This window comes from Pseudophryne corroboree, chromosome 4 (assembly GCF_028390025.1).
Source record: "Pseudophryne corroboree isolate aPseCor3 chromosome 4, aPseCor3.hap2, whole genome shotgun sequence".
Lineage (NCBI taxonomy): Eukaryota > Metazoa > Chordata > Amphibia > Anura > Myobatrachidae > Pseudophryne > Pseudophryne corroboree.
Window position 1 is genome coordinate 472,964,399 of NC_086447.1, and position 24,396 is coordinate 472,988,794.

Genomic DNA, 24,396 nt, shown 5'->3' on the forward strand with positions numbered 1-24,396 from the left:
CCCAGTTGCAAGCTGCACACATGCTTTTGCTCATCGTTCAATCAGGGGAGCGGCCCACGACTGATGGCTGACCAATCCCTGGCCAGGAAGTGGTCCCTGCCATCCCCTCTCTGCAGCCTGCTCTATCAGCCACCTGACAAGAATAATGGTATGTATATGGCCTTGTAAAGCTGGACATGAGCTATGTTACTGCAGCCTGCTCCAGCTGTTACATGTATAATAGCCAAAGAAGGGTTAATGTCATGTAATTTTAGAGATGTGCAGCGGGCATTTTTCGGGTTTTGTGTTTTGGTTTTGGATTCGGTTCTGTGGTCATGTTTTGGATTCGGACGCATTTTGGCAAAACCTCCCTTAAGAATTTTTGTCGGATTCGGGTGCGTTTTGGATTCTGGCGTTTGTTTGTTTTTCAAAAAACCCTCAAAAACAGCTTAAATCATAGAATTTAAGGGTAATTTTGATCCTATAGTATTATTAACCTCAATAACCAGAATTTCCACTCATTTCCAGTCTATTCTGAACACCTCACAATATTGTTTTTAGGCCGAAAGGTTGCACCGAGGTCACTGGATGACTAAGCTAAACGACCCAAGTGGTCAGCACAAACACCTGGCCCATCTAGTGCAGTGTCAGACAGGAGGGCAGATAGCAAAAAAAGGCCCCTAACAGCGCATGATGCAAATACGAAAAAAAGGTGCACCGAGGTTGCTGTAGGTCTAAACTAAGCGACACAACCACCTGGCCCATCTAGTAGTCTCACGCAGTGGCTGAATGTCAAGAGTGGGCCGCAATTGTTCGGTCCACTGACAGCATCTCCAGCACACTCCAGTAACTTAAAAAAAATGCAGTTGGTGGACTTATAGGGCAGTGCCCCAGGACTAATACAGCAGTACCCCTGGACTCGGCAGTGTCACAAAGGATGGCACTTTTCAAAAACTAGGCCCCAAACAGCACCTCATGCAAAGATGTCGAAGAGGTGCAATGAGGTAGCTGTATGACTAAGTGAAGCAACACAAACAATTCCAAATGGAATTATGTGTCCAAATCACTGGAATTATTTGGCAAGATCACTGTAATTAATAATTATAAATCACTGATATTAATTGGTAAAATCACTGTAATGCTACGTCCAAAATCTCGCTATCGCCTGCCTAGTGAAGAGGAATCTAGATGGGATTTGGTACCGGGGACACAATAACTTCATCAATTGTCTAAATCCCACTGCACTAATGGCGGATAAAGGGCGCACGTCTAACAGCGCACTGATTATACTGAGCACTGATTATACTGATCACTGATTACACTGAGCACTGCTTACACTGAGCACTGATTATACTGATCACTAATTATACTGAGCACTGATTTTACTGAGCACTGATTATACTGAGCACTGATTATACTGAGCACTGATTATACTGATCACTGATTATACTGATCACTGATTATACTGAGCACTGATTTTAATGAGCACTGATTATACTGAGCACTGATGATACTATGGAGAACTGACACTGAGCAGCATAATGCAGCACAAGACACTGTACTAATATTAGTGAGCAGCACAAAAGCCCCCCAGATACTACTGTGACTGGAATGATGATGACCTATGCACAGTGACAGGACACTACCATAGCACCCTACAGCAGCAAGATGCAGCACAAGACACTGGACTATTAGTAATGTACTGTAGCATACTGAGCACCACACAATGCAGCACAAGACAATGAGCAGTGATACTGAGCACTGATGAGGATACTAGAACTGACACTGAGCAGCAAGGTGCAGCCCTGGACTATTAGTAATGTACTGTAGTATACTGAGCACCACACAATGCAGCACAAGACAATGAGCAGTGATACTGAGCACTGATGAGGCTACTAGAACTGACACTGAGCAGCGAGATGCAGCACTGGACTATTGTACTGTAGTATACTGGTCACCACAATGCAGCACTGATACTGAGCACTGATATTGAGCTGATATTGAGCTTTCCACTCAGAGAACGTAGCCACGTCCTCTCACTCTCTACAATGCACAAGTGAAAATGGCGGCGACGCGAGGCTCTTGATATTGAATCCGAATCTTGCAAGAATCCGACAGCGGGATGATGACATTTTGTCTAGTTCGGGTTTACCAAGTCAGGCGGGAAGAGCTGAGGCTGCCTCGGACCCGTGTAAACCACGTGGATTTCGGGGGGGTTCGGTTCTCGTAGAACTGAACCCGCTTATCTCTAGTAATAATATAGTATATTGTTGCAAATCCTGTGAATAAGGTGGCCACACAACACCATGCACTATATTCTGACTCTCCCCCTATGTGCATACTGTGGACTGTTTACATAGAGCGTGATATGTGATACTTGATGTGCCAATAATTGTTCACAATAAACAATAACACCATATTTTAATACAAATGATCGTAGTTTACCTGCTTCTGCCTATGTGCATTGCTGCAAGGATGCATTTGAACCTTGGATCTTTAATCGTTTACAAAAAAGTTGCTAATTAGCTGATTATGCTAATCATACTTGCACAGTGCAAGTGTGTTTATTATAATAATTACGCCCAGGGCATAATGCGGAAATGGCACTACTACTGGGGACATAATGTGTAAGGGGCACTACTACTGTGTGTGCATAATGTGCAAGGTCACTATTACTGGGTAGGTATAATGTGTATAAGGGGAGGGGTACTACTGTGTAATGTGAATTAAGGGCTCTAGTGTGTGGCGTACCATGTATAAGGGGTACTACTGTGTGCTGTAAGGTAGAAAAGAGACACTGCTGTGTACTGTAATGTGAATAAGGGGTACTATTGTGTGGTCATGCTTCTTCCCCATGAGATCACAGCCCTTTTTGACACACGCCCAAGGGGAGGGGGGAGTCCCTCACTTTGCCAGGGGTGCTCAGACCACTAGTTACACCCCTAACTTCTAGTAACTATCAAATTCAACTAGGGTGTAAATACTGTACTTTGATTATACTACAATTCTAAATTATAACTAAATGAATGAATGAATCAATCAATCAGTGAAACAATGAATGCTTCTCTACCTGGATACGATACAACTACATAAATACTCTGTCTCCATTTATGTGTGCTGGCCTTGGATGTATGATCTGCAGTAGAATGGATAATTGTGTGTTTTTTATAGTTTTTCTATGTCTGATTTACTTTGATTAAATTAAAATTCAAAACTATAAAGAAATGAATGAATCAATTGATCAATGCTTTACCTGGCTACCACTACATAAATATTCTGTCTCCCTTTCCTTGTTCTGGCTTCAGGCCAGTGATCTGCATTAGAATGAGCACTCAAATTTGGATGCTTCAATTTTAATAGTTTTTTTCACTATATCTTTTTTTACATTTTCTTTGATTACTAATCAATCGGCCAATCAATCAATCAATCAATCAATCAATCAATCAATCATTCATTGCTTTAGCTGGCTACCGCTACATAAATACTCCATCTGCATTTGCTTGTACTGGTATTGGGCCTTTTATTTATTTAGTTATTGATTAATGAAAACATTCTATGGGTGGCCTCAGGCCTCTGATCTGGTTCTTGCTTTATGAAACTATTCTGTGGGGTTTTATAGTTTAATAAATTGCCATCCTATCTGCCATTACTGTGGCACTATTTTTAGCAGATGTGCTATAATTTTTTAAACTGCTGCCAATATTGGGGAAAACAATATTTTGAGCTGTGAAGTAGTTAAAATTAAGTAGAAATGACAGTAAATTAGGGTTATTGATGATAGTAATTCTACAGCAACAAAGCAGGTCCCAATTCCACAATTTTAGCTGTTTTAATCATTTTTAAAAGAAATTCAAAACCAAAATACAATATTTAGAGCCAAAAAAGATGCACACATCTCATATATATATATATATATACACACACACACACATATACATACACAAATAGAGAATACCGCACTAAAGGTGGGACCCATAGTACAGTACAGTATTTCCCACAATGGTGGGAATGATAGCACTCTCCAGACTTAAATAGAAATAATAAAAAAAATTAATGGAAAAAATATATATCACACAGTTCCTGATGACATGTAAGGATTCACCAATGTTTCGGTCCACGCCAGGACCTTTTTCAAGGTATGTGCATCACAGACAACGCTCCAACAGTGGTCATAGTAACAAACAGGGAACTGGAACATGAGACAGAGCCTCCCAGGTCCCAGTTAAATACCCATTCCAAATGGAAAAAGCGCTAATCAGGCCACACAGAGGGGTAGTGGGTATGCTTACCGGCTTGAGCCGTACACCTGTAATGCATCGGTCACTTCCAGTATCGGCAGAAATGCCTAAACAGGTCAAAAGGTGTACCTATATCCCAGTAATACAGTGTGGTGGTTAATGGACTTACAAATGTACAACAATGTTGAAGCAGCCAGCGTTCCACCGGCCGGAAGTGCTGACGTCACTTCCGGTCGTTCGGGAAAAGCACAAGAGAAACTATCCCAGTCAGACCTAATAATAGGTCCTATATATAATAGAAAATTAGAGCTTACTAATAAAGTGAGGGTAATGTGGCTAGAATATAAAAATAGTAAACAATATTAATTACCAGCAAATAAACATCGGCCCTAGGTGTTAGTGACACCTAGTGGTCAGAGGGTATAACAGGGACCTGAGAAGGCATAGGCTTGGAAAGCATACAGTGCAAAAAAATCAAACAGCAGATAAACTAAAAGGTTATAGATAAGGATCTAATCAACAAAACACAAACACCAAAGCATATATGTTATAAAGTAGGTGGCAAACTGGCGTCCCAGGGATAAGGCAGTCAACGCTGATACAGTTAATTCACATGAGGAAGAGATGTCAATACCAATTATTCTATTTAAGAAAAATAGATAGTTACTCTATTTAAGAAAAATGTATAATGGATTGTTTTCATTCATGCCCCTTGAGGCAATAGTATCCAATCCATAAATCCAAAAACTTATATACACAACATGGTCCATGGTGCAATGTAGTTTAAATTTAATGGATATCGGTCATCCCGTGTGTGGATGTGGGAACGTGGAGCTTGTCAGCATACCCCTACATGTGGTACATGTAGGGGTGTGCATTTAAAGCAACTGGGTTTCCTCTCATGTAGCCATGTAGTAGTGATGGGATTGCTGGGACTAGCCATAGGTCTTAATAAGATTTATTGAAGATTGGCTGCTTTGCGGTATGCCATCATGGGTGGAGCACTTCTTTTTAGTTTAAGCTGGACATCAGTCGTGAGGATGGGCCAATTCTCATGTAAGGCCCCACTGACTTTATTAGACAAGTTATCGTACGTCGTTGTGAATACCATATGGTCAGGTGTAGTTGTAAAATTAGGACGGGTGATGGTCCGGTTGAATTTATTTCTAGCCTTCACAAGACACCATTGTACAGTTTTCTTGTTATAGCCCCGATCCAGGAAGCGTGTGGAAATTTCACTGAGTTGTTCCTCCATTATGTCCTTATTGGTATTATTACGTATCACCCTCAAGAACTGGGAGATGAGTAAATTGTCTTTTAGTGCTGGTGGGTGTTGGCTGCTAGACAACAGTAGAGTATTCCTATCAGTTGGTTTTCTAAAAAGTTTAGTGCTGATGCAGTTTCCCTCCAGCGTGACCGTAATGTCAAGAAAAATTATTTGATGTGCATCGATATGGTGAGTGAATTTGACTGGATTGTCCAGAACGTTCAGATCAGAGACCATTTGGTTGAATGAGTCCAACAGCCCACTCCACAACAGAAAGATGTAATTAATAAATCATTTATAAAACAATATTTGTTCACCATAGGAAGGCAAGATATATGTTTGTTCATAAGCCGTCATATAGATGTTAGCATAGGCGGGTGCTAAGTTCGATCCCATCGCTGTTCCTGTGCATTGCAGATAGATCTTCCCTTGGTATATGAAGTGATTGTGTTTAAGAACGAGACCTGCCAATTCGAGTATAAATCCCACAGGTGGACCGTCAGGAGGTTAACAATGTAAGGCATCTTAGAGTGTATGTAAGCCTTGTTCGTGAGGAATAATGGTATATAGGGAACCAACGTCCATGGTTGCCAATAGAATAATGCCCATCTTCTGAGGGAGAGTTGAGAGTTTGTGTAAAAAATCGGAGGTATCCCGCACATAGCTATCACTCTGGTGTACTATGGGTTGTAAAAAAGAATCAATGTATATTGCAAGAGGTTGTAGAAGTGAATTTCTGGCTGAGACAATTGGCCTGCCGGGTGGGTGAGAGAGGGTTTTATGAATCTTAGGGAGGGTGTAAATAATGGGACAGACTGGGCATTCTACCGTCAAAAACGCAAAGGTATCCTTATCAATCCAGTGTGATCTAAGACCCTCCATTGATAAACGATTTACCACGATTTTGATACCAAAAATGGGATTACTGCTTAGGAATGTATACCTGGTATCATCAGATAATTGCCTAAGAATCTTGGTGTTGTAATCAGCCTAGTCCTGTAAAACCACCACACCACCCTTATCGGCGGGTCTAATTACAATACTAGTGTCCTGCTACAAAAGAGACAGGGCACGTCGTTCCGTTTTGGATAAATTGTCAAAACGTTAATCTGAGTTTATGGCCAAATTTGTACATATCAACTGCAGTATCAAAGGGCTTATGTGAAGAGGTGGGTACGAATGATAGTCCCCTAGAGAGGAGTTTTTTTGAGGCATCATCTAGCGTCTTACTAGACAGGTTAAAGACTAAGTCGTGTCTTGTCTCGGCATCTGCGCCATGTATCTCCCCTTCCTTGGGTGCGGTCTCCACGACCTGCGACGGGTGGTAAGTGAGTGGTTGTGGTATGCTCTAAAAAAAGGCTTTTGTGGTGGTCGGCTATCAGAATTCTCCGTATCAGAGGCAGAGAATGAAGATCCAGTCTCAGTAGTGTAAAATTGTCTGTGACCCTGTCGTTGTTGCCTATAGGGTCTTTGTGATCAATTTGGTCTAGAGTCAACCATCAACCATCTGTACACTGTATGATTCTGATAGTCAGACACTACAGTGGTGAGTTTACTACATTTAAATGCCGTAATTTCCTTCTTATAGATATCAATTTGTGTCTGTAATTTCTCAATCAGATTGCAGGACTTGTCATTTCTGATAGTAATCAAATGGGAAGCATTAAATCATCAATATGTGATTTGACTTTCTTTAAGTCAATACCAACCTCCTCAAAAACCAAAAGCATAAGGTCCAAGGAGCATTTGTTGAGTACCCCACACCGTTTCTGCCTAGTGTGGGGATATTGTTAACTCTAAAACCCCTAGGGATCTGTTTTTTCCTGTGGTATTTGGACAGGAACTGCCCATGTAAGGTAAAATCAACTTCCCTCTTACTCAATCTGAGAAGTTGGTGATAGAGGTCAGTGGGTGTCTCCGCGGGTAATTTCTCAAAGTGTAGTTGATCAAAAAGATCCTTGTCAGCATCATCATCTGTAAGGGAAATCACACCATGTTCAGCTTGTGCAAGGAGGTTGTCATCAAGGAAACCCAATTGGCTCTGCGCCACGATAATCGCCCAGAGTTCAGAAAAAGTCTGCTACACAATATATGCTTACAGCACCTGGTATTTCAAGAGGTGTCCCTTACAAGTACTAACCAGGCACAACACTGCTTAGCTTCCAAGTTCGGATAAAATCGGGCATGCCCAGTGCGGTATGGCTGTAAATTCACTCGTATACACAGACAAAAATGACCAGCGTACGCAACAGAATGTACAACCTGCAATCCAGCTAGACATGTATGTGCGATACCAAGCAAATGCTGAGTGACATGTTCTCAGTATCCACTGTTGGAAAATAATTAGTAATATGTGGTGGGTGCAGGAACGAGTATAATACAGAAAACTGGACTATATCTACATACAAATAGAGAATCCCGCACTCTCACCCATCCTAACCAGCAGCTGGTTCGCCAAATCAGTGTCCAACCCACTTAAAGGTGGACCCATAGTACAGTACAGTATTTCCCACAATGGTGGGAATTATAGCACTCTCCAGACTTAAATAGAAATAATAAAAAAAAGATTTAATGGAAAAATATAGATCTCACAGTTCCAGTTAGTTAGTATAGACGTGGTTAATTTGTATACTTCAATTCCCCATAATAAAGATTACAAACATTGTGGGCCTTTTTGGAATCCAAGAGTGAGTTTTCGGTTGATAAAATTGAGATTATAATACATCTGTTTCATTTGATATTACATAATAATTTCTTTCTGTATGACAATCATTTTTATTTGCAGTTACAAGGCTGTGCCATGGGCAGTTCGATGGCACCGGCCTATGCGAATATAGTTATCTTTTCATAGAACAAATGGTTTTCTTTACAGATGCTGTTGTTAAGGAGTATATTATTTTGTTGACCAGATTTATAGATGACCTATTTTTAATTTGGGGTGCTGATATTAATATCCTTATTAACAAATTAGAACAACATAACACCACAGAAAATCCAATTAAATTCACTTATATTTTCAGTAAGGAGGCTTTAGATTTTTTGGATGTTCATATTTCGATTTTGGACAAGATAATTCAAACCAGCCTATTCACTAAATCGACTGACAGGAATTTACTTTTGAAACCACAGAGCTGTCATCCTAGATCCCAGATTGATGGACTCCCGTATTCTCAGGTGATTCGGGTGTACCGTATCAATAGTTATCTAGCTGTAGCTGAGAGGCAAATTGATCAGTTGATACTTAAATTTATGGAACGAGTCTACAGTAAGAAATGACTGGAAAAGTGTAAGAGTAAGGTGTTGTCCCTGGATAGAGCTGTCTTATTGGACGCTCCCCATCCTAACATAACGACTAGGGAAAAAGTACTACCCTGGGTTAATAAATTTAACATGACATCACCAGTAATTAACAGAACTGCTAAAACTTTATGGCTGTTGGTTAAAAGCGACCCTAAATTACATTTGAGTGATAATAGATTGATGCCTTGCTATTCTCGGGGCCGTAATCTCAAGGATATACTGGTAAAAACTGACACTGCTAGACCTATACATAGGAAAATAACATTTTTGAGTAGCAATAGAGTTCAATAGAGTTGGTTGCTTAGATGTACATGCACTACGTGCCAGTTTTTGATAGCAGGTGACTCATTTAATTACCCACATACTGGAAAGGGTGGTCTTCAGGTTGCCAACTGTCGGGATCCCGGCGCACAGTATACTGGCGCCAGAATCCCGACAGCCGGCATACCGACAGATTTTCTCCCTCGTGGGGGTCCACGACCCCCCTGGCGGGAGAATAAATAGCGTGGCATGCGTAGCACGCCACCGTGCCCGCAGGGAGCCTGCAAGGGGCTCATTTGCACTCACCAGGCTGTCGGTATGCCGGCGGTCGGGAGCCTGGCCGCCGGCATACCATACTACACCCACTGGGAAGACATATAAGATTCACCACTATTTCAATTGTAATTCCACATTTGTGATTTACCAAATAATTTGCCCATCCGGCTTGTGTTATAGTGGCAAGATCAAAACTAAATTCAAAGAACGCATGGGTAATCATACGGCTGCGATACGAGCAGCGTTGGCAACAGGTGTGAGTGACCAACCTGTCGCTTGTCATTGCTATGAAGCATGTCATCCATTATCTAGTCTCCGTTACAGGATAATCAACACTATTCCAGTAAAAACTCATGGGGCGACCGCTCCCTACATCTTTTACATTGTGAGGCGTGGTGGATTCACTGCTTGAACGTGATTTACCCGAAAGGGTTAAAAGAGAATATCTCATATGCTAATCTAAGTTGAAATTATAGCCTTTGCCTTTATTGATTATATTATCCTACCTTATCTTATGAAAATTATTTGAATATTAGCATTGCTGTTTGATGTTAATATTCCTTGTAAAGCATTTTTTTAAATGTATATTTCAATGTTTTGCATCTTTGCTAATAATAGGTGTTTAATGCTGTATTGTGTTACGATTTGTTTTTTTGTTCGACCTTAGCTGTTTACATGTTACTATGGTGATGGCATTCAGATGTGGGTGCACGGTCTCAGTGTTATGACATCACTTCTCAACGTGGCAGCGGGGAGGGTGAGCGGTCCCGGCCCTGACGCCCACATTCATTGTTGGTGAGCACCTATAAAGGTACGTTGTTTGTGTTTGCTCCATATCCTGATGACAATATACAGATATTGAAACGTTGAACAACATCCACTGACTCGTGTGAAGTTTGTACAGAGCCTGAGTGCCGCACCCCTGCACGTTGTTATATATATATATATATATATATATATATATATATGTATATATATATATATCCTTTAAGTTGATGTTCTTGTAAATGTAATAAAAAACACCTTGTCTGCCAATTTTTAAAGATTTTATTTCCTGCATGAGAAGATATAGACAAATTTAAATTTCTTAAAATTTTACATTTCTGGAAAAAACAGCATTACGATAATTAAAGAGATTACTCTTCCTCAACTTTTCCAATCCATTTTTTGGTAACCATAAGATTAAATAATTTTATTATATTTCAGATTTCCAATCAGATATTTCAGATTTTCAACCTTCATAGTTTTTACCTTTTATTTTTTATTGCAGCATTGCACTTAAATTTGACATTTTTGTAACTTTCACATACTGTAAACATGATTCTTTCATGATAGCTTCTTTTCCATCCATAATTTCACTTTAATGGCACAATTATGATAAGTACATCTGTAGATAAAACCTTACTTTTATTTTTATATTTGTGTAAATACACTGAAAAGATTTACAGAAGTTGGCCCTAAATGCTTTTGAAAGTCTATTTTATATGGGTATGAGGCTAAAGTAACTACTGATTTTCTTAAAAAATTATATGTAATTGTCCTGAATATAATACAATTACAAAATTAGATGTTTAACGAAAATTTTATGTGCTACATATTCAAATTTCATCTTAAGTAACGCAAAATGGTTAAAAGTAAAGCAGAATAACCTCCTGGAATGGGACATTTTACCCATAAAACCATTAAACATAAGCAAAAGAAAACATCTGTATGAATGATTTGCATTCTTTCTTATTGTTTTCCATAGCTTTATGCCTGTTTGTGCTTGCAAAAAATGACAGATAACTATATAAAGGCTCCAGATCACCCAGAGAGTTAACAATCAATGTCTTCTTACTGATACCTTAGTACTTTTTTAGGCCACATTTTAGCCATATTATGGCTTGAATTATAATTTCAGATAAAGTAATTTAAAATGGGTAGAAGCAATTCAGAATAACCTCCTACAATGCAATATATTATCCTTAGAAAATTTGTATAGACCTAAATGTTTTTGAAATTATTGTTATTATATAGACATGTACTTACTGTATATGGACATGCTGCCCATTGCAGCAATCGGAAATTAGGATTATGTTAAATATAACAAAAGACACATGCAGCAATAGGCTGTGATAGAAGTAAGTTCCTGCGATGTGTAATGGGCCCTACACACAGCGCGATCCACCGCCGAGCTGCTTAGATGCACACGAGCATCCTAGTTGTGGGTACCCTTGCCGTGCCTGGATTGTTGCAAATACATCAAGCATATTTATTATATACTGTATATTCATTTTGCTTCAGGTGCTTTTTGGGATTCCTAGGTTTTTTTTTATGGACCAATAAATGTTATAATTTAATAATATGGAAGTGTGCCTCAATTACTGCCCATCCTGGAACTTGGCAACAAGTAGAAGCAGTAATCAGGAAACGGATGCAGGAATTACCAGATTGTCAAGCAGCACTCAGAGCGGAGGCACTGGAGACACATGTGGTGGGGAAGAAAGTTAACCAGTCCAGCAGAAAGGGGTGTGACCCTATGTGGGGTGTGTAGTGCAATGATTGGGAGGAAGAGGGGTCAATGCTGGTGCTGCAGACGATGCGGGTGAGGAGGAGGCAGATAACCAACTCAACTGCTTTATATATACTGCTCACTGGAAGAGGGGTGGATCCTGTGCTCATCCCTCCCACACACTACACAGCCCATGCCCAGACCCCTTTGTTCAGTTGCTGGTGGATACCAGTGTATCTTTAGACTGGGTGGGAGCTGTACGGTGACTGGTAAATTCACACATGTCAGTACTGGTGTACATAAGGTGCCCATAATTTTATTGCGATTGACATAAACACTTCTTTTAGCTAGCTTACCACTAAAATAACAACACACTAAAATAACGACACGGACACGGTTTGCTGTAGTTAAAGGTCAGACGATATTTATTGATCGCTGACCTGTTCTTTAAACTATAATTATAATTGAATTGATTTTATATTGGAGGATGGCAAAGGAAAAAGTCGCTACCAGACACCAGCTCCAGTCATTTAGATTGAAACACAAACTGAGGAGGGGACTAAACCACAACACCGCCTCCTCCTTGCATAACCCGCATTGTGCAGGACTCACCACTCTTATCTCTGGCAAACATTCGGTTTGCCATGGAGGACCCTGTGGCTGCCGCATGGTAGCCACCCCAATCCACAAGGAATAGGACCTAAGAAGTATACCTCCAATGGCCCAGCACCTGAACAGCTGTCGTGGAGGACCCTGTGGCCGCCAGCATGGTAGCCACCCCCATCCACAAGGAATAGGACCTAAGAAGTATACCTCCAACGGCCCAGCACCTGAATAGCTGCCGTGGAGGACTGCCGTGGAGGACCCTGTGGCCGCCAGCATGGTAGCCACCCCATCCGCAAGGAATAGGACCTAAGAAGTATACCTCCAATGGCTCAGCACCTGAATAGCTGCCGTGGAGGACCCTGTGGCTGCCGCATGGTAGCCTCCCCAATCCGCAAGGAATAGGACCTAAGAAGTATACCTCCAACGGCCCAGCACCTGAATAGCTGCCGTGGAGGACCCTGTGGCTGCCGTATGGTAGCCTCCCCAATCCGCAAGGAATAGAACCTAGAAGAAGTATACCCCCAACTACCCAGCTCCTGAACAGCTACCGTGGATGACCCTGTGGCTGCCGCATGGTAGCCACCCCCATCCGCAAGGAATAGGACCTAAGAAGTATACCTCCAACGGCCCAGCACCTGAATAGCTGCCGTGGAGGACCCTGTGGCTGCCGTATGGTAGCCTCCCCAATCCGCAAGGAATAGGACCTAGAAGAAGTATACCCCCAACTACCCAGCACCTGAACAGCTGTTGTGGATGACCCTATGGCTGCCAGCATGGTAACCACCCCCATCCGCAAGGAATAGGACCTAAGAAGTATACCTCCAATGGCCCAGCACCTGAATAGCTGCCGTGGAGGATGCTGTGGCCGCCAGCATGGTAGCCACCCCCATCCGCAAGGAATAGGACCTAAGAAGTATACCTCCAACGGCCCAGCACCTGAATAGCTGCCGTGGAGGACGCTGTGGCCGCCAGCATGGTAGCCACCCCCATCCGCAAGGAATAGGACCTAAGAAGTATACCTCCAACGGCCCAGCACCTGAATAGCTGCCGTGGAGGACCCTGTGGCTGCCGTATGGTAGCCTCCCCAATCCGCAAGGAATAGAACCTAGAAGAAGTATACCCCCAACTACCCAGCTCCTGAACAGCTACCGTGGATGACCCTGTGGCTGCCGCATGGTAGCCACCCCCATCCGCAAGGAATAGGACCTAAGAAGTATACCACCAACGGCCCAGCACGTGAACAGCTGTTGTGGATGACCCTGTGGCCGCCAGCATGGTAGCCACCCCCATCCGCAAGGAATAGGACCTAAGAAGTATACCTCCAATGGCCCAGCACCTGAATAGCTGCCGTGGAGGACCATGTGGCTGCCGCATGGTAGCCTCCCCAATCCGCAAGGAATAGGACCTAAGAAGAAGTATACCCCCAACTAACCAGCTCCTGAACAGCTGTCGTGGAGGACCCTGGGCTGCCGCATGGTAGCCACACCCATCCGTAAGGAATAGGACCTAAGAAGCATACCTCCAACGGCCCAGCTCCTGAAAAGCTTCCATGGAGGACCCTGTGGCCGCCGCATGGTAGCCTCCCCAAACCGCAAGGAATAGGTCCTAAGAAGTATACCCCCAACATCCCTGCTCCTGACTAGCTGCCGTGGAGGACCCCGTGGCTGCCGAATGGTAGCCTCCCCAATCGGCAAGGAATAGGAGCTATAAGAAGTATACCTCCAACTCCCCAGCTCCTGAACGGCTGCCGTGGAGGACCCCGTGGCTGCCGCATGGTAGCCACCCCAATCTGCAAGGAATAGGACCTAAGAAGTATACCTCCAATGGCCCATCTCCTGAACCGCTGTCGTGGAGAAGCCTGTGACTGCCGCATGGTCAGCCGCCCCAATCCGCAAGGAATGGGTACCGAACCCAAACACAGCGGCAAACTGGAAATTAGAGAGAGGACCAGCGAGCACCTGAATCAGCAACTGGTCGCCCCCCGGAGGCCCATATATACTCATGCGCCAGGCGCAGCGGGCAGACACCCATATCCTCCTGGGCCTCCAAGGATGCCCGGCGACCCCCAGCTGCTTAATCCGACTTGGATCACACCATTCTGCAGAGCAAACCGACCATCCTGCAACACGCGTCACAGAAAAGGCCCCGGAATCCCGAAATGCCTCGCTGCTCGCCACTACTCGCTTACCTTCAAAACCCAGAAGAAAGCCAAAGCAAAGGCTAATCTAAAAAGGGGGGGGGGGGGGCACCTCCAACACTGACTCGGTGCATGAGGCAGCACACCTGGCAACTCCGCCAAAAGTAGCAACGTAGCAGGTCTACGGGTAACCGCAGGTGCGGGGCGCACCCAAGCCCAACCCTTAAGCGCTTACGAAAGGGGCGAAAGACCTGGCGAAGTCCGCCAGCCCGCGCAGCCTAGAATGGAAGGAAATGCCCGCAAGGGCAGGAGACAGGGCCGCCATGGACCTACCGCACAGATAATGCACCCACACGAAAGCCATCAAACATACTACCAGGGACGCACCCACTGTATCAAACCTACTGAAAAACACTGTGCCGCAGCAGATGCCCTAAGCGAGGAAGGCGCAAACGCATGCCGAGCCAGAGCAGCCAACCCGACTGGACAATCCGCCAACCGAAGGCGGGCATGGGAAAACCTTCTGACGCCACCCCCGGAACCAGTTCACGGAAATCAAACTGAAAACGAGACAAGCATCCGCCATCCCGTTGCAAATCCGGGGGCGTGAGGGCCCCAAAAAGCAATACTGCGCCGCAAGCAGACAAGCAGAAGCACCACCATCGCAAAACCTGGGGCGAAGAAGAAAGACGATTGTCAATAGTGTGAACCACTCCCAGGCTGACGCAACGGAACAAATGTCCTTTACTGAAACCGTAGGCCAACAATACCCAGGCTACCATGAGAGGAAACCATCCCAAAAAGCGGGAGGTACCTCAGGCAGTCCCCGCAGCGTACCGTACAAGTACCTGCAAAAATCCCACCCATGGGAATAAACCCTTCCGCAAAAGTGAAGGAGCCAAGCCACGACTGCACCCGCTAAAGCCGATCCTCGCGCTTCCCCAAGCAGACGTTACTCAAATCCAAAAGTTTAGGTACCATGGCAGCGGGGAGGCGACAGCACCCGCTGCCGTGCCCAGGGCAATCCCCTGATATGATAACTCAGTCAACCGGAGGGCCTCGCAGCGTACCAGGGCAACGGTACAACCCAGGACCCCGAACAAAAATACGGAAACCGATGAACATACAGCTGCAAACCGAAATGTCTCCCGGACCCATGAAGAGAAAATCGTCCAGGCAGTGAGCAACACCAGGGGAAAACGGAGGCGGAAAGTATGTGCAAACGCAAGAAAGTGCAGAATTTCTCAAAACAGGCACATGGTACAGGAAAAACCCAGGGGCAGGAACCTATCAACACAAAACTAAGCCACCTAATCTGAGACCCAAAAACCCGCAGGGGACAGGGCGCAGGTGAAGAGACAAAAAACCGACCCCACGTCTAAGGTAGCCAACAGAGAAACCGGACCACATACGCGAACCCAACGCAGCGTCCCATAAAAGACTGACACCCACCCTGCAGACAGCCTAGGGAATGAAGCCAGCAAAGGAAACCCCCCAAGAGGATGAGACAAATGTTGGATAAGGTGTAACTTGCCCTGAGTGTTCCTTGACACCAACCCTACAGGGGAGATGCACAAATCGGGAAGAGGTGAAAACGGTGTAGGGCCCAAACACGCGCCCCAAGCCTAAACTGCGTCCACCTTTAGCCTGGCCTGATGCGGGAAAGCACGGGCTGACCGCCAACGCCGGTGCACCACCACGGGCATGGAATCCAAAACGGGCAGGCGCAAATATAACGGAAACTAACTAACGGAAATGCATGACCGACCCATCGGGGTACGGAACAAAAACCGTCGAAATCGGAAAACCGAAACAGTGAATGGGCCGCACTCCACATCCATCGGCCCCTGCCGGAGCAGAGGTTAACCCGCTTGTGGCTGGGGTGCGGTCCTAGGACAGGTGACCGGCCCCGCACATGAGGGACGAAAAAAACGGCACTGGACGCCTCAGGAGCACTCGAGCGTGACACCGAAGCGCTAACTGCGAGGTGCCCCCTGCTCGGGACTCCACCGGGCGGTCCGACCTGCTGTGTGACCCCAAGTGAGAATGGCATTACCACCCTGATAATGACGGACTGCACGACGCAATATCACCAAACAGAACCCTTGGATGCAGTACATCCTCTGCGCCAAAACAACACTGCACAATGTGGGGATATTCGGCAGACCGCGACCCGGTGTTAAAAGGCCGTAAAAACCAAAACCCGTAACCACCGATGGAAATTCCAGAACCCAAAGCCCCCCGACTGCCTACTCCGCTCCGCGCAAAGAGCCTAGCCACTGACGCGGGCACCTAGGAGAACCAGAGGAAACACTAAGAAGGGTAAATACTGTAAAAATAGAAGAAAAAACAGCATGCTCACCGATGCCTGGAGGGTCTGGAACACCATCAACTGCCCCCACCGCCATCGACCCTGGCGGGGCGTTGTCCACTGTCGCTGCATCTGTCCTCAGCTTCCGGGTCCTCCGCGAGGAAACCACCAACTCCCCTGGACTCGCAGACACCTGTGTAGACAAAACAGAGGGGACAACAAGCGCAGGAAGCGCCCGCGCACCAACAACAGAAACAGGACCAACGGAGTAGACCGGAAGGGCAAAACTGGGCATGTGCGGCCGTAGCCGCGTAGAAAATCCTGGGATACGAACCCGGAAAGGCCGGGGGATGCAGGCCTAGACCTGTTGAAATACTATGAGGGATGGATGCAGGGGGGAGGCAACAGACAGACCAGGTCGCCACGTCCCGGAGGACACCGGAAATGACTGCACAATGGAAAGGGGGGGGGCATTCCGGGGAAACCCTCTGGGAATTGCACCCCGGTATGCCCGACCGGCGCAGAAAGCAGGGAAGGAGGGCTAGGCAAGGGACAGGAGGCTGCCAGGGAGGACTGTGCGACATCATGCGCAATACCCCATCCTGGCCAGATGGGGATACCAGGGAACTGTACCACGTGGGGGACGAGGAACTAAGCAGCCTCAAAGTAGCTGGGGGTGGCACACCGGCGAGACCCCGATGTGAACCCCGTGGCAGGCGACCCTCCAGAGGAGCCGCCGGCACCACACGGGCCCCCGCGGAAAACCGCAGACCAACGCCCACCAACCCCAGAACGTACGGCCCAACGCACCCACCCATGGCCATTGCGCATGCCATGGGCCGGCCCCTCCATATTGGGGAGCTGAAAACCCTCACCCAGGGACACACTACCAGGGAAGGCCTCCCCCCGTAACAATCCCAGGGCCGTCAGGCACCATGCAGGCGCCGGAGCTGTCAGCCGGAGCGGCAAGGAGGAGACAGGCGAGCCCAGAGACGCCAGCTGGGAGGAGAGGGGAACTGCAGCGTTGCGGCGCCGGGTAATACACCCACGTACGCGCGCCATCCAACGCCCGCTGCCGCCGCGGCAGGGGCACCTGTCCCGCCTCCCGACCGACAAGACGGAGGAGAGGCGCGGACTGCAGTATAACGCCCCCGCCGTGACCCGCCGGCAAGAGCGGGATGAGAGGCAGGGGAGACCACAGCCCGGTCGGTGCAAGCGACGGCCGCAGCCAAACGCCGGGAGCGCGCGCGCGGAGGGGGGGGGGGGGAGACCAGCAGGGATGCGCATGAGAGACAGCGAAAGCAGCACCACTTAGGGACACCATGTGAATATTGACATACAAATGAAGGGGAAAACAAACTATAACAAAGAATAAAACCAAGCCACATGAATACAGGACAGCATAAAATACAGTGTGTGCACTCAGCCTTCCTGGGCCATTCCAAAAATGGCAAGAGGAAGTCTGAGGCACATGACTGGGATTATGTATTGTCCTAAACCCACGCCCCCTAAAACCTTGATGGACAGCCCAACAATCCTATAGGAAAAATTACCACAGAACCAGAAAACTACCTAGCAACTGCTTAGTCATAGACAACCAATCACAAAAAATTGGGCTCTTATATGGCCTCAGGCTTATGCAGCCTTCAGATAATCTAGTGTAGCATCATTATAGTCTGCCCATTACAGATATACAGTATATATATATATATATATATATATATACTATATATATATATATACACACACACACCATATATATATATATATATATATCCTGTATATAAGGCTTACAACACTCACTCACTTTCTCTTACGCTCAACATGACAGAGCCATGGCTCCCAGCAGCAGTACTTCCAGAAACCCGGCAGCTCCTGTGTCAGCAGTTACTACCCCCCCCTCCCCCCCCCCCACACACACACACTCACAAACACACCACCACCAACTATAATCCGACCCTGGTGTCCGTCATTTTGACAAGGTTTTTAACTATTATGTAATAATATAATTAAATCGGTAAATGTCCCAAATCCTGCAAATGTACCGAATATGTCTGTATATGATTGAACATATTGCAAGTAATTAAATAAATTATGTTATTAATTTGTATTGAACTTAATTTTCATGTCATCGTACTGACAACAAAGCGACAATTAAAAAGGATGATAAAAAACAGATTATTTTTCTGTTCATCTCAATTGGTCCATCAGTCCATACTGAATTGTCAGCAGATGCTAATATGTTCAGAATGTCCATCTGTAAACTAGTTTTTCATCACACACAAGAGAATGAGCTTCATTAGCACCTCTGTCATGTTTATAACTTGTACTTTGTTCAGGCATTTACTTCTGTCTAAATAAACGGCTTGGAAACATGACAACAGCCTTCACTGTTCTATAGACCATGAGTGATGCATGAATTAGATTTGCATTTAATATTATGTCCCTGCATTTCAAATGAAGCGATACCAAAACAATGCCAGCCTGCCATTGCATTTGTTACAATTATAACATATTTTTCTTGCAGTCATTTACAAGGTATAACACACATTTATATTTTGCTTTACTTTACATATTTGATGTTTCTAGGTTTCTCAGTGGGGGGAATACATTACTGAAAACTGCTTATGTCTTAAGCTCTGGGCAATAGCTTAATAACATGCGGCTGTGAACAGTTTGTTTTTGTATGTCATTGACTGGATCTAAAATGAATCTATAATTCTATCTGAATAAACTCTACTTATTATTTGTGCTACACCAAAATGCTAATTTATATATCCCTTTGCTACACTGCATAACAAAAATAATGTGATATAAATATAAGGAAGTCCAGTTATCACTAGTCATGGCAGCAGTTTGCATCATATATTTAAACCTTCACTGCTGATGCTGGGTCTTAGAGACCCAGCAATTCTGATTGTTGTTTTCAGAGGTGTAGCTAGGTGCCATGGTGCCCAGAGCAAGGGTATGTTTTGGTACCCCCTCCCCCGTACTGAATTGGGTGCATGTTACATATGAAAAGAAAATAAAAATAAAAAAAATTGGTGACAGGGCTGGTTCTAGACCTTGTGGAGCTCAGTTTACTTTGGGCGCCCCCCATGCATAAAATAGGGACAAAGGCACGCAACAAAAATATAGTGCCGTGGCTTCATGGGAAAGGGCATGGCCACACAATAGTACCAATTCAGATTGCACCACACAGTATTGTCCGATATTCACATTACACTACACAGTAGAGCTCCTTATACATGTTACACAACACAGTAGAGCCGCTTCTACGTGATTATGCCACAGTAAAGCCCCTTATACACATTACACAACAGTAGAGCTGCTTATACATATTACACCACAGTAGTGACACTTATACAGGTTATGCCACATTAGAACCGCTTATACGTGTTACTCTGCAGCTTCTAATGGAGTGAGAGGTACTGCAGCAGTAGCTGGGGCAGAAAGTAGTGCTCCAGCATCAATGTAGAGAGAGGTGCTGTAGCAGCCAGGACAGAGAGAGATGCTGCAGCAGCCGGGCAGAGAGGTATGCTGCAGCAGTCAAGGCAGAAAGAGGTGCTGCAGCAGCTGGGGAAGAGAGAGGTACTGCAGCAGCTGGGACGGAAAGAGGTGCTGCAGCAGCTGAGGCAGAATTAGGTGCTTCAGCAGTGGGGGCAAAAACTGGTGTATCAGGACAGAAGTAACCCTGCTGCACAGCTACAAGCACACAGTGAGATGTATAAAAGGGTGTCAGAGCTCTGTCATGTGCTGGCTGTCAGTGTATCCTGCTGTCGCCTCTGGCTTGCCCTGTTTCCTACCTAGTCTCTCAGTCCAAGTCAGTATGGAACCCTTTGGTTCTCCTCCTCCTACTCTGCAGCTGCTTGTACAGCAGGCTGCGGTAGAGCGGGTGGAGAGGGGTGGTTAGACAGTGTCACGCCCTCTAACTTTTCCAGTGTCCAGAGTTCAAGCTCCACTGGAGCCATGCTTGCTACACCTCTGGTAGTTCTATCTGGTTTAATTTCAAAGAAGGAGTGATAATCTTTTCAGTACCTTTGTATCGTGTCATTCACTGGACCCTAGTCAGGTTATATCACAATTGACGATCCAACCACAAAAATTACTGAGATGCATGCACAGGGCCCATCCTGCGCATATATGCCCTCATTTTATATATGTATATTTTTATGAATATATATATATGTATATTTATATGTGTATATATGTATATATAAATAGCGGTGATGGCGGCACTCCACAGACTTGTAAAAGTTAAAACAGCTTTTTCTTTATTAGGTCCTATGCCGTTTTGGGTAACAACCCATCGTCAGGGACAAGCATTTATCAATAACACACATTTACAAAAAATATATACCCCACCAAACAATCAATACATCAACCCAGCTCAAATGTCCTGCGGCGCTGCTCATGCCCAGCCATTGCCCCTGTGTTGGAGGCGCCGGAACTGAACGTCAGCAGTCGGCACCCGGATCAGGTGGGCCAATCAGGAGGTGCAACAGCAGTTGCTAGGAAACGCTACATGTAAACGATACACACATATTTCAGTGCACATAATATAAACCCTCACCGCCTTGTATACATACAAATCTAGAACTGTCTGGAGCAGCACAATTAATAACAATACATATACAGAAAAAGATCATAGTAATACTCATTATGCGGTATAATCGAGCACAGTCTGACATCGCAGCTAATAAATACCAATAAAGCATATAACATTAAATCCCAGTAATTTCTCAAGTCCTTCCAAATGGGAATTCCTCTTCTGGTCTGTCCTGCTCCCTTGTCTATCAAGTCAAGGGAGTAGGACAGACCAGGAGAGGAATCCCCATTTGGAAGGACTTGAGAAATTAGTGGGATTTTCTAATACGTTTTCTGCAAGCTTGGCTGAGAATAACAATTGTAAAAATAGAGAAATACATCCTAGAGGATAACCCTTTGGGCAGTTATCCAGTTCAGCACAGGATAGAACACTCTGGATAAAATAGAAGAGGATAATTAAAACTCCTGAAAAAAACAGCAGGTAGGCATATACTACAAGACAGGAGGTACAAGCCAAAAATAATGTCTAGCTATTGACACTAATGGGAATAAAAGACCAACCAATGAGAACACATTGTTGACAATGACTGACTACTTTTTTGATAGTGTATACTAAAGACACCCCTGATGAAGTCATAAATGACGAAACGCTTTGGATGACATAGTATTGGGATCCGTACAGGAAACAAAAACATTGTCTATCAAGCACCTACAGAAAAATTTGAATTGTATTTATGTACTTACTATTGTCTTATCACAATAGGTTTTTAGAGACAAAGATTTTTAAATAAATATATGTATTTTTTGGAAAGGAAAAAGACTGATGCTATTTTACTTGTTTATTAGATTAATATAAAAGTTCATAATTTCATGTATAATTGATTATAGAGGTTAACTAACCATTAGAAATCTATAAATACTAGGCGCACCCCAAAGAAACAACACATCTAGATTCCTACAAAAGGCCCGGTAGAGGACCAATCCTTGGAGTTGCTGCCGACTATTATTTAAATAAATTGAAGTATATAACAACACTTTAGATATAATAAGTTTTAAAAAAGTGCAATACTAGTTAACAACTACTTTTGCTATATATATATATATATATATATATATATATAGTAGACAGCATGGGCCGCACAACACTAAGAAATCTTCAAGAGGGTGCTCGGTCAAAGACTTTTCAATATAAATATCACCACATCATGAGGCTCCAGTTGGGGCTATGTTGTAGATGAGACCAGCACTCCGGAACAGTCAAACAGTATATGCCATTTATTGTGCAAATTCAGCAATTTATACCATCACAAGCGGGTTAATCTGTGCAAATTCAGCAGTTTGTAAACATGATTTAGATGTAATCGAGTATCTCACATATCCTGTGTATGCTGGGGATACGTATCCTACCCAGCCAAGTCTCCCAACAGCTGTTTCGGCTGTTGCCGTCGTCAGGGGAGCTGTTACCGCCAGTCTGCTAACCTTGTCACTTTATAACCCCTAAAAAATTAAAACACCGTGCTCACCTGTTTCCTCATTCTTCAACATCCCCGCCAGCTGGAGCCGAAAGGCACGTCCGCCCCGCCGCCCGGACATCGTGGCGCTCAGTACTGACGTCATCTGGCTCAATCCCCTGTTACCGGGCCACTCCCAGCATTTTCTCCGTCGCCTAGGTAACGGAGGACACCGTCTCCCCGTGCCACACCTCCGTGACACGAGTCCAGTGTTCCCCGCCCTCTCAACGAGTGGAGATAAGCCCATTGGTCCGCCTTTGCAAGGGATCCGCCTCTCGTGACGTCTGTCCCTAGCCTCCTCGTATCCTAGCAACAGAGCCGCATCGCCCACCAACACCTGCAGCGGGGATTTAAAAAAGAAGAACAACGGAAACAAAGTGTATCTGCATCCAAAAACCTGTAACATTAAACTAAATGCCCCCCACGAGAATGTCTATTTACAACATGTGGCGGGTGTTATTAAATACCTCAACCATACATTGAAGTCAGATTTATAACACCCTGTGTTCCCAGATTGTGTATGAATGGATATCAATAATTCACAATCCTATCAATATATATCCTTGGTCATACACTATATCTCATAACGAAGGGATTTTTTGTCCCCAATAATTAGCCCTCATGTTATCTCATATAGACAATGTTCCCGAACATATAGGTAAATTGGTATACATCGTGTATTATGTGGAGAAGGTATCCGCTCAAGGACTTCAGCTATTTAGAACAGCAGGCCTGTTCCATACCTAAACCCTATCTTTTATTTACAAAAAACAGGATAAAATTAATTCCTCATTTAACCCCAATGGGGCCATAGCGTTCAATTGGTATATCCACCGACTCTCTTGTTTCAGTAACTGCTTGTTACGATCACCGCCTCTCCTGAGCGGTGGTATGTGGTCCAGCGGCATAAATTTAAAGTCCTTTATTTTGTGTCCACAATTCACAAAGTGTCTGGCTACCGGCGGTGTGTTAGTTTCCACTAATTGTAGAGCTTTTTTAATTGAAGACCGATGCATGGAGATTCGTTCCTTTAGCATTCGAATCGTTTTGCCCACTTAGATCTTTTTACATGGACATACAATGATGTAGGTCACATATCGGGTTTCACATGTCATCCTGTGTCTCAACACATATTTATCCCCCAATGTTGGGTGTATAAATTCCTTCCCCGTCAGCATAAAGGTACAGTTAGCACAACTGCCACATTTGAAGGCTCCCTTTTGCAAGCTGAGCCAGTTGCTATTAGACACTGTTCCAGGACTGACATCAGAATGTGAGATACGTTCCTTCAGATTCCTACTCCTCTTATAGCTGAAGAGGGGTGTATTGGCACAGAATCTGTTTAAGGACGGGTCAGTCTGGACTATGTGCCAATGCTTAAGTATCGATTTCTTGACCAAACCCGATGTGATGGCATAGGTGCTTGTGAATACCAGCCGCTCAGCTTCTCCTTGTTTGATCTTTGGGATCA

General features: G+C 44.7%; 1 pseudogene; it reads right to left on the bottom strand.

Moving 5' to 3' along the window:
- Positions 1-7,576: 7,576 nt before the first annotated feature.
- Positions 7,577-7,694, bottom strand: LOC134912911 (5S ribosomal RNA; annotated as a pseudogene).
- Positions 7,695-24,396: the final 16,702 nt, after the last annotated feature.